This window comes from Heterodontus francisci, unplaced genomic scaffold (assembly GCF_036365525.1).
Source record: "Heterodontus francisci isolate sHetFra1 unplaced genomic scaffold, sHetFra1.hap1 HAP1_SCAFFOLD_249, whole genome shotgun sequence".
Lineage (NCBI taxonomy): Eukaryota > Metazoa > Chordata > Chondrichthyes > Heterodontiformes > Heterodontidae > Heterodontus > Heterodontus francisci.
In genome coordinates, this window is record NW_027140103.1 from 2,080,794 (window position 1) to 2,093,078 (window position 12,285).

Here is a 12,285-nt window from a genome sequence, read left to right on the forward strand (position 1 = left end):
CTGTCTTTTCTCTCTTTCTGACTCTGTCTTTTTCTGACTTTGTCTTTTCTCTCTTTCTGACTCTGTCTTTTTCTGACTTTGTCTTTTCTCTCTTTCTGACTCTGTCTCTTTCTGACTCTGTCTCTTTCTGACTCTGTCTTTTCTCTCTTTCTGACTCTGTCTTTTTCTGACTCTGTCTTTTTCTGACTCTGTCTTTTTCTGACTCTGTCTTTTCTCTATTTCTGACTCTGTCTTTTTCTGACTTTGTCTTTTCTCTCTTTCTGACTCTGTCTTTTCTCTATTTCTGACTCTGTCTTTTTCTGACTTTGTCTTTTCTCTCTTTCTGACTCTGTCTTTTCTCAATTCCCCCCCCCGCAATTAATCCCCCCCCGCAATTAATCCCCCCCCGCAATTAATCCCCCCCTGCAATTAATCCCCCCCCGCAATTAATCCCCCCCCGCAATTTATCCCCCCCCCGCAATTTATCCCCCCCCCGCAATTTATCCCCCCCCCGCAATTTATCCCCCCCCCGCAATTATCCCCCCCCGCAATTATCCCCCCCCCGCAATTATCCCCCCCCCCGCAATTATCCCCCCCCCGCAATTTATCTCCCCCGCAATTATTTCCCCCTCCTCTGCAATTATCCCCCCCAAAAAATTTCCTCCAACCGCAATTTATATCCACGATGTAAATTTTATCCCCCGCAATAATTCCCCCCCGCAATTAATCCGCCCCCCTGCAATTTATCCCCCCCGAAATTTATCCCCCCCCCGCAATTTATCCCCCCCGCAATTTATCCCCCCCGCAATTTATCCCCCCCGAAATTTATCCCCCCCCCGCAATTTATCCCCCCCCCCGCAATTTATCCCCCCCCCCGCAATTTATCCCCCCCCCCGCAATTTATCCCCCCCCCCGCAATTTATCCCCCCCCCCCGCAATTTATCCCCCCCCGCAATTTATCCCCCCCCCGCAATTTATCCCCCCCCCCCGCAATTTATCCCCCCCCCCGCAATTTATCCCCCCCCCCGCAATTTATCCCCCCCCCCCGCAATTTATCCCCCCCCCGCAATTTATCCCCCCCCTGCAATTTATCTCCCCCGCAATTATTTCCCCCTCCTCTGCAATTATCCCCCCCAAAAAATTTCCTCCAACCGCAATTTATATCCACGATGTAAATTTTATCCCCCGCAATAATTCCCCCCCGCAATTAATCCGCCCCCCTGCAATTTATCCCCCCCGAAATTTATCCCCCCCCCGCAATTTATCCCCCCCGAAATTTATCCCCCCCCCGCAATTTATCCCCCCCCCCGCAATTTATCCCCCCCCCCGCAATTTATCCCCCCCCCCGCAATTTATCCCCCCCCCGCAATTTATCCCCCCCCCCGCAATTTATCCCCCCCCGCAATTTATCCCCCCCCCGCAATTTATCCCCCCCCCCCCGCAATTTATCCCCCCCCCCCCGCAATTTATCCCCCCCCCCCCGCAATTTATCCCCCCCCCCCCGCAATTTATCCCCCCCCCCCGCAATTTATCCCCCCCCCCCGCAATTTATCCCCCCCCCCGCAATTTATCCCCCCCCCGCAATTTATCCCCCCCCCGCAATTTATCCCCCCCCCCCGCAATTTATCCCCCCCCCGCAATTTATCCCCCCCCGCAATTTATCCCCCCCCCGCAATTTATCCCCCCCCCGCAATTATTTCCCCCCCCCGCAATTTATTCCCCCCCACAATTTATTCCCCCCCACAATTTATCCCCCCCCCACAATTTATTCCCCCCCCCACAATTTATCCCCCCCCACAATTTATCCCCCCCCACAATTTATCCCCCCCCCCGCAATTTATCCCCCCCCCGCAATTTATCCCCCCCCCGCAATTTATCCCCCCCCCGCAATTTATCCCCCCCCCCGCAATTTATCCCCCCCCGCAATTTATCCCCCCCCGCAATTTTTCCCCCCCCCGCAATTATTTCCCCCCCCCGCAATTTATTCCCCCCCACAATTTATCCCCCCCCCACAATTTATCCCCCCCCCCACAATTTATCCCCCCCCCACAATTTATCCCCCCCCCCACAATTTATCCCCCCCCCACAATTTATCCCCCCCCCCGCAATTTATCCCCCCCCCGCAATTTATCCCCCCCCGCAATTATTTCACCCCCCGCAATTTATCCCCCCCCCCCGCAATTTATCCCCCCCCCGCAATTTATTCCCCCCCCGCAATTTATCCCCCCCCGCAATTAATACCCCCCCCCGCAATTATTTCCCCCTCCTCTGCAATTATACCCCCCCAAAAAAAATTTCCTCCAACCGCAATTTATATCCACGATGTAAATTTTATCCCCTGCAATATTTCTCCCCCCCCCCACAACATTTCCCTTTTGTACAGACCCCCACCCAATCTAAATAATCCTCATCTACAGACCCCTATCTGATATCTCAAGTTAACTGACCCCCATCTAATACCCTCACTATCACCAGACCCAGGAACAGACCCCCATCTAATTATCCCCATCCAGGACCGAGTCCCATCTAGATACCCCCCAGGAACAGACTCCCATCTAGATACCCCCCCCAGGAACAGACTCCCATCTAGATACCCCCCCCCCAGGACCGAGTCCCATCTAGAAAGCCCCCCCCCAGGAACAGACTCCCATCTAGATACCCCCCCCCCAGGACCGAGTCCCATCTACATACCCCCCCAGGACCGAGTCCCATCTAGATACCCCCCCCCCAGGAACAGGCACCCATCTAGATACCCCCCCAGGAACCGAGTCCCATCTAGATACCCCCCCAGGACCGAGTCCCATCTAGATACCCCCCCAGGACCGAGTCCCATCTCGATAACCCCCCCCAGGAACAGACTCCCATCTAAATACCCCGCCAATAACAGACTCCCATCTGGATACCCCCCCGGGGACAGACTTCCCTCTAGATACCCCCCCGGGGACAGACTCCCAACTAACTACCCCCCGGGGACAGACCCCCATCTAATTATACCCTTATAATACCCCTATTACAAATACATCCCCGGGGACAGACCCCCATCTAAATACATCCCCGGGGACAGACCCCCATCTAAATACATCCCCGGGGACAGACTGCCACCTAAATACATCCCCGGGGACAGACCGCCATCTAAATACATACCAGGATACAGACCCCCATCTAAATACATCCCCGGGGACAGACCGCCACCTAAATACATCCCCGGGGACAGACCGCCATCTAAATACATACCAGGATACAGACCGCCATCTAAATACATCCCCGGGGACAGACCCCCATCTAAATACATCCCCAGGGACAGACCCCCATCTAAATACATCCCCAGGGACAGACCCCCATCTAAATACATACCAGGATACAGACCGCCATCTAAATACATCCCCGGGGACAGACCCCCATCTAAATACATCCCCAGGGACAGACCCCCATCTAAATACATCCCCAGGGACAGACCCCCATCTAAATACATCCCCGGGGACAGACCGCCATCTAAATACATCCCCGGGGACAGACCGCCATCTAAATACATACCAGGATACAGACCGCCATCTAAATACCCCACCCGGGGACAGACCGCCATCTAAATACCCCACCCGGGGACAGACCCCCATCTAAATACCCCACCCGGGGACAGACCGCCATCTAAATACATCCCCGGGGACAGACCACCATCAAAATAAATCCCCGGGGACAGACCGCCATGTAAATAAATCCCCGGGGACAGACCCCCATCTAAATACATCCCCGGGGACAGACCCCCATGTAAATAAATCCCCGGGGGACAGACCCCCATCTAAATACATCCCCGGGGACAGACCCCCATGTAAATAAATCCCCGGGGGACAGACCCCCATCTAAATAAATCCCCGGGGGACAGACCCCCAACTAAATAAAACCCCGGGGACAGACCCCCATTTAGATAGCCCACCCGGGGACAGACCCCAATCTAATTATACACTTATAATACCCCTGTTACAAATACCTTCCGGGACAGACCCCCATCTATCTTCCCCCCCACCCGCCTCCGGGGACAGACCCCCATCTAAATACCATCGAAATATGCAGAGACAGAAAGAGGTGGAGGGGCAGAGATACAAAGTAAGATGTGTTCACAGAATAGAGAGGGGTGTCCCGGGACAGGTGGGAGGGAAATGCAGAGATAATCTTGCAGGAAAGGAGGAGCAGAGATGGAAAGATTCAGGGATTTGGAAGTGAGTGAGAGAAGAAATGGACTGAGAGAGAGACAGATAAAGATACAGAGAGTCACAGAAAGAGAATGACAATGGAAACTTGTGAGACTCCAGAGAGAGGCAAAGAAAGAAAGGATGTTGTGAGATACAGAGATAGGGATTTAAAGATGTGAAGAAACAGAGTTAGGAACAAAGAGGAAGGTGCAGGGAACAAGTTGCAGCAAGAGATGGAGAGAGGGAAATCTATGGGATTACATTGACTGTTCTGGAGCAGCGATTCCCAAACTATTCCCTTCGGAGCACCATCCAGCCCCCTCCCTTGTGTTAAAATAAAATCCACAGACCCCCGAAAACACAAAATCAAAATACTGAGGATGCTGGAAATCTGAAATAAAAACTGTTCTGGAATTACTGAGCATTTCCAGCACTTTGTTTTTCTATCAGTCCCGAAATCACAAACAGTCTTCTTTTCTGGATCTAGAAATTAATTTGACAATGACAAATATATTTTTATTATTACTTTCCCTCTCCGGTTAAAGCTCTTGTCGGAGAATTCCACGTGGCCAAAAGATTCTCCCTCTGCATCATCACAGCTGCAGCTTCCGAAAAGATTCTCCTTGGGAATAAGAGAAATAAAATTGATTCAAACAAAGCAAAGCATTTTTGCACAGAAATGAAACACAGCGAGAGCCCAGGACTCTCTCTCAAACTCACTGACATAAAACAATCTCTCAGTGACTTACAAACACATCCCCTGACACAGAGCCAGAGACTGGGAAGTGTAGATGTGTTTACCCTGTCATTTCCTGCTGTCTCTCTCCCTCTCTCTCTCTATTTCTCTCTGTGTGTCTCTCTACATCTGTTTCTGCCTCATTGTAAAAGCACACAAACACTGGAGACCCCCATCCCCTCTCCTGTAGAAGGATAGAGAGAGAAATCCACATTCCCATCCCTGAAAATCTGAATTCAAATGGTCCCCCGGTGTTTCATTTCACTGTCAAATTCAGCCCACAGCCTGAAACACCAGCAATATTCGGGAATGAGAACAAGCCTTTACAAACCTTCACATTTCACCCATTTCATTGCTGATTCACAGAAGTATTTGACACTCAATGAATCAATTTTTAAAGTGCTCGTCACTGTTGCAACGTTGGAAATGCTGTCGGCCATTGATGCACAGCAAGATCCCACAAGCAGCAGTGTGCTTACAGCCGGCTACCACTCTCTCCCCCTCTGATTCCCTCCATGTTTCCCTCACTCTCCTGCATCTCTCTCCCTCCTGTTACTCTCATTCAGAGAGACAGATGGAGAGAGAGAGAGAAATTCACGTCACTGCCCAAAACACCAGCATTATTCGGGAATTATACCGGCTTCAAGCTCCGGACTTAAATTCCAGGCCTTCAGGAGAGCTTTACACACAATGAATTCACTTCTAAAATGCACTCACTGTCACAATGCAGGGAATTCTGCAGGCAAGCTGGGCACAGCAAGATCCCAGCAATGGTGACACTTCAAAATTCAGTTTACCAAGATTTTGAGTGTGGATTTCTCTCTCTCTCTGTCTTTCTCCATCTTTCTCTGCCTTCCCTCCCTCATCCACACTCCGCCTGTCTCTCTCTCTCTCTCTCTCTGATTTACCTGCCACCTCCAGCTGTTTCTCTCTCTCCCTCTTTTTCTCTCCATCTGTTCCTGCCTCAGTGTTGTAATGTAAGAATTGATGCAGGGAATGTATGCACAGCGGGATTCCACAATGTGATCATAGCCAGATATCCTATCACAGTCCTCTGAAAATGCTGAACTCCATCTTTAAACTTTTCACAAGACTTTAGACAGCTTCACGTTCAGCTCTTGTAATTATTGGCCCTCAGGAGCAGTTGAGAATCAATGAACTAATTTTTAAAGTGGTCCTCACTGTTGCAATGCAGGAAACCTGTAGGCAATCTGTGCACAGCAAGATCCCAAAGGCAACAATATGCTAATATGCAGATAATCTGTTTTCAGTGACGTAAGTTTCGAGAAATCAGAGGGAGGGACATTCCTGCAGTTTGAAAATCTCAAACACCCCTCTCCCTGTCTTTCTCCTGCTCCCTCCCCCCTGCACCCCATCCACATCTGTTTCTTTTTCTCTCGATCTGGGATTTAATCTAGATTGAAACGTCCGCTGAAATGTTTCTGTCACCGTTTAAAATAACCACACATCACATTCGATTCATAGAGAGATACAGCACTAAAACAGGCCCTTCGGCCCAACGCTGACCATCAGCCACCCATTTATGCTAATCCTACATTAATGCCATTTTCCCCCCTCTCACATCCCCACCTTCCCTCAATTCTCCCACCACCTACCTACACGAGGGGCAATTTTTATAATGGCCAATTTACCTATCGACCCGCAAGTCTTTGGCATGTGGCAGGAAACCAGAGCACCCGGAGGAAACCCACACGGAGAACTTGCAAACTCCGCACAGGCAGTACCCAGAACCCAACCTGGGTTACTGGAGCTGTGAGGCTGCGGTACTAACCACTTAGCCACTGCAGGAAAGTCCCTCCCTCTGCGATCCCGAAACTTACATCACTGAAAACACATTATCTGTATATCATCATATTGCTGCCTGTGGGATCTTGCTGTGCATACATTGTGGCACCTATTGATTAATGGTTAAAATAGAGAAAGTGCGGGGGAGAGAAAAGCAGAGGAAGATGGAGAGAAAACAGAGAAATCCACACTACACCCTCAGGAAGCTGAATTTTAAAGTGTCCTCATTACTGTGCAGGAAATGTTGCTGGGCGCGAGATGCACAGCAAGATCCCACGAGCAGCAATGTGATAAAAGCTAGATTTCAGTCCCCAGAAAGGGCAAAACTCCCTCTTTAAACTGGGAACAAGCTGCTGATTTTGTCTCACCATTTCAAATAACGACAAATCACATTGCTGTGTGTGGCGTGTTTTTAGTTTAATTTATTAAAGGTTTAATTGGAGAAGGTGAGTGTGAAACCGAGACAGAGAAGAGAAAGCATGGGGGGAGATAGAGACACAGGGAAAGAAGGTGGAGACAGAGAGAAAGCTCAGACCTGCAGTAAAATGAATTAAAATGGGCACTGTGCATCTTATTTAACTGTTAGCTTCATAGCATTGACCAAAACACCAGCAAACCTCACAGACAGGGCTGGAAGGAGCAAGGGGCAAATGGGACTCCCTCCTGGGGCTGCTCCTTTAACCCCAGGCTTTCAATCTGTATAAAACACCAGGAGCCCCAATCCAACATGAAATGGTTAACCCAGGGCCCCAGAGAGGAAATTAAACCTCAGGGTCATAAACAGACACAACTCACGTGGGCCCTTTGGGTGCAGCCTGTGGACAAGGCCTCAGTCCGTCCCCTCTGGAGGAAGCTCCTGTCCAAGGATTCCTCGTCCCAAACTTTCCCTCTTTTCACCTTCACCGTGCAGTTTTCAGAAAGAAATTTCCTAAGGCAAGAGGGAGGGAGAGAAAATTGATGAAAAGGCATTGTTAAACAAAATAGCACAGCAAGAGCCCAGGAATTGCCCTCGGTTACACAGACACTCTCTCAGCAACACCCAAATACAAACAAATCACAGTTAATAAACCAGAGGATAAAAGGATTGTGACAGCAACCTCCACCTCTGTGTGTGTGTGTGTGTGTGTGTGTGTCTGTCTCTGTATCTCTCTCTCCCCTGTCTCTGTATCTCTCTCTGTTCCTGTCACATTCGTCCCCTGTCTCTCTTTCTCTTTGTCCATATCTGTTCTTGTCCCTTTATCTCATATGTAATGTTGACTGAAAATAGCTGTGAAATATTTCTGTCTCACCATTGAAAACAACAACAAATCACACAGCTGTGTGTGTTTTTAACTATTAAAGGTTTAAAGAGAGAGACAGAGAGAGAAATCGAAACTCAGAACTTCAGTCAAATGAACTGAAATGAATCGGGAACATTTGACGCTCAGTGAATTGATTGTCAAAGTGTTCGTCACTGTTGCAATGTTGGAAACACTGAATGCCATTTGTGCACAGCAAGATCCCACAATTTCATTTCACCCTCAAATTCACGGCACTGCCCAAAACACCATCATTACTCGGGAATTATACCGGCTTCAAGCTCAGGACTTTAATTCCAAGCCTTCAGATAATGCAAATATGCAGATAATCTGTTTTTAGTGCACAGAAAGATCCCAGCAATGGTGACACTTCAATATTCAGTGTACCAAGCTTTTGAGTGTGGATTTCTCTCTCTCTCTCTCTCTCTGTCTTTCTCGATCTTTCTCTGCATTCGCTCCCTCACACACACTCTGCCTGTTTCTCCCTCTCTCTCTCTCTGTTTAACCTGCCACCTCCAGCTGTTACTCACTCTCCCTCTTTTTCTCTCCATCTGTTTCTGCCTCAGTGTTGGATGAAGGAATTGATGCAGAGAATGTATGCACAGCAGGATCCCACAATGTGATCATAGCCAGATATCCCATCACAGTCCTCAGAAAATGCTAAACACCATCTTTAAACTTCGAACAAGTCTTTATCCAGCTTCACGTTCAGCTCTTGTAATTATTATAAAATTCTTGTAAAAACACAGAGAAATCCACATTCAGACCCTCAGGAAGCTGAATTTTAAACTGTTGTCATGGACAAAATGCTGGAGGGCGCTATAAGCACAGCAGGATCCCACAAGCAGCAATGTGATAATAGACAGATTTCAGTTCCCAGAAAGAGCAAATCCCTCTTTAAACTGGGAACAAGCTGCTGATTTTGTCTCACCATTTCAAATAACGACAAATCACATTGCTGTGTGTGGCATGTTTTTAGTTAAATTTATTAAAGGTTTAATTGGAGAAGGTGAGTGTGAAACCGAGACAGAGAAGAGAAAGCATGGGGGGAGATAGAGACACAGGGAAAGAAGGTGGAGACAGAGAGAAAGCTCAGACCTACAGTAAAATGAATTAAAATGGGCACTGTGCATCTTATTTAACTGTTAGCTTCATAGCATTGACCAAAACACCAGCAAACCTCACAGACAGGGCTGGAAGGAGCAAGGGGCAAATGGGACTCCCTCCTGGGGCTGCTCCTTTAACCCCAGGCTTTCAATCTGTATAAAACACCAGGAGCCCCAATCCAACATGAAATGGTTAACCCAGGGCCCCAGAGAGGAAATTAAACCTCAGGCTAATAAACAGACACAACTCACGTGGGCCCTTTGGGTGCAGCCTGTGGACAAGGCCTCAGTCCGTCCCCTCTGGAGGAAGCTCCTGTCCAAGGATTCCTCGTCCCAAACTTTCCCTCTTTTCACCTTCACCATGCAGTTTTCAGAATGAAAATTCCTCAGGGGAAAAAAGAAGAAAATTGGATTAAAATACAAAGCGAAGACATTTTTAAACAAAATTGCACAGCAAGAGCCCAGAGTTTCCTCTCTCAGTTACACAGACAATCAGCAATATTCAAATACAATCAAATCACAGTTATAAAGCAGATTGAGACAGAGAGAGCACAAACACAGATACACAGACACACACACTGAATCAGACTGGGGAATGTGTCCACTCTCTGCAGACAGAGAGTGAAAGGTGGGTTTTGTGATTGGAACTGAGATCTTCAAACCCAGTTTATATCCTGAGTGAGCTGTTTGCAAACTCCACCCCTTGAGCCTCTGACATGTTGGGCTGTCTCTCAATCTCCTGCCTCGGGGGCGGGGGAGGGGGCCTGTCCATTGATATGTTAATCCCAGGACAGGACCTTCCTGACTTTTACAGTCCATTGATATGTTAATCCCAGCACAGCAATGCTTTCAGACATCTCTTAGTTCATTTTAAACCTTTAATTCTTTCCCTGCAGTTTCAAAATATCAAACACTGATCCAAACCTCCCCCCTCAAACCCTCACACTAAACCCACAAAAAAGACAGAGGCGCAAGGGAAGAGCCAACTGTGTAACAGCCCCGACAATCACATTTCTCTGCAGCACCTGTGGAAGAAGAGCTTGTCACTCGAGAATTGGCCTTTATAGCCACTCCAGGCGCTGCTCCACACACCACTGATCCACCTCCAGGCACTTACCCATTGTCTCTCGAGATAAGGAGGCCAAAGAAGAAACCCACAATACAGGACTGGGCAGATAATGGGGATTGTTACTGAGGTTGTGTTTGGGGATTTTTACTGACATCAGTGTGGATTTTAAAGTGTGTCTCCCCTTCCCTCACATCTAAAGTCTCTCAGTGTTGTTGTTGTGTGTTGACAGCTTTTCCAGTGTCCAGTCCCTTTCAACTTTTAATAAAATCTGTGGAACACAAAGAAATGTAAAGTTTCTCCCACAAGCTGTTTTGTCCTCCCTCTTTCACTGTCTTTCTCTGTCACTGCCCGATCTCTCTCTCTGTCTCTCTCAGGACTGGGCAGACACTGGGGATTGTTACTGAGGTTCTGTTGGTCATTTTTACTGACATCAGTGTGGATTGTAAAATCTGTCTGTGTGTGTGTGTCTGTGTGTGTGTGTGTGTCTGTGTGTGTGTGTCTCTGTGTGTCCCTTTATGTATGTGTCTGTGTGTGTGTGTGTCCGTGTGTGTGTGTCTCTGTCTGTCCCTTTATGTCTGTGTCTGTGTGTGTCTGGATGTGTGTGTGTGAGAAAGAGAGAATATCAGGGTCACCTCGCTCCATCTCTATCTCTCCTTCTCTCTCTGTTTCTCCTTCTCTCTCCCTCTCTCAATCCGCCTCTCTCATGGAAACATAGAAAATAGGAGCAGGAACAGGCCATTCGGCCCTTTGGGCCTGCTCCGTCATTCAATAAAGATCATGACCGATGGTCTAATTCAGTACCCTGTTCCCACTTTCTCCCCATACCCCTTGATCCCTTTGACATTTAGAAATATATCTCTCTCCTCCATGAATATATTTAATGACTTGGCCTCCACTGCCTTCTGCGGTAGAGAATTCCACAGGTTCACCACCCTCTACCCCATCCATCTCTCCCCCTCTATCTCCGTCTCCACCCTCTATCTCCGTCTCCACCCTCTATCTCCCTCTCCCCCTCTATCTCCCTCACACCCCTCTATCTCCCGCTCCACCCTCTATCTCCCTCTCCCCCTCTATCTCACTCTCTCCCTCTATTTGTCTCCCCCCTCTATCTGTCTCTCCACCCCTCTATCTCCCTCTCCCCCTCTATCTCCCTCTCTACCTCGATCTCACTCTCCCCCTCGACTTCACACATCCCCTCGATCTCATTCTTCCCCTCTATATCACTCTCCCCCTCTATCTCACTCTCTCCCTCTATCTCACTCTCTCCCTCTATTTGTCTCCCCCTCTATCTGTCTCTACCCCCTCTATCTCCCTCTCCCCCTCTATCTCCCTCTGCCCCTCTATCTCCCTCTCCCCCTCTATCTGTCTCTCCCCCCACTATCTCACACACCCCCACTATCTCACACTCCCCCACGATCTCACACACCCCCTCTCTCTCCCTCTCCCCCTCTCTCTCACTCTCCCCCTCTATCTGTCTCTCGCCCTCTATCTGTCTCTCGCCCTCTATCTGTCTCTCGCCCTCTATCTCACTCTCTCCCTCTGTCTGTCTCTCCCCCTCTATCTCCCTCTCCCACTCTCTCTCCCTCTCCCCCCTATATCTCCCTCTCCCCCCTATATCTCCCTCTCCCCCCTCTCTCTCCCTCTGCCCCTCTATCTCCCTCTCCCCCTCTATCTCACTATCCCCCTCTATCTGTCTGTCTCCCCCTCTATCTGTCTCTCCCCCCTCTATCTCCCTCTCCCCCTCCTCCTGACACTCCCTCTCTCTCCTTCTATCTCTGTCTCTGCCACTCCCTCTGTCTCTCTCCCTCTCCCTCCTTCTGTCTTTCCCTCTCTGTCTCTATGTCTTTCTCCTTCTATCTCTCTCTCTTAATCTCTCTCTCTCTGCCCGTCCATCTGCCTTTTCCTTTCTGTCTCTCCCTCTCTCTCCTTCTATCTGTGTGTGTCTCTCTCTCTGTCTCTCCATCTGTCTTTCCCTTTCTGTCTCTCCCTCTCTCTCCTTCTCTCTCTGTCTCTGCCTCTCTCTCTGTCCCTCCCTCTCTCTCCTTCTCTCTCTGTCTCTCCTTCTGTCTTTCCCTTTCTGTCTCTCCCTCTCTCTCCTTCTCTC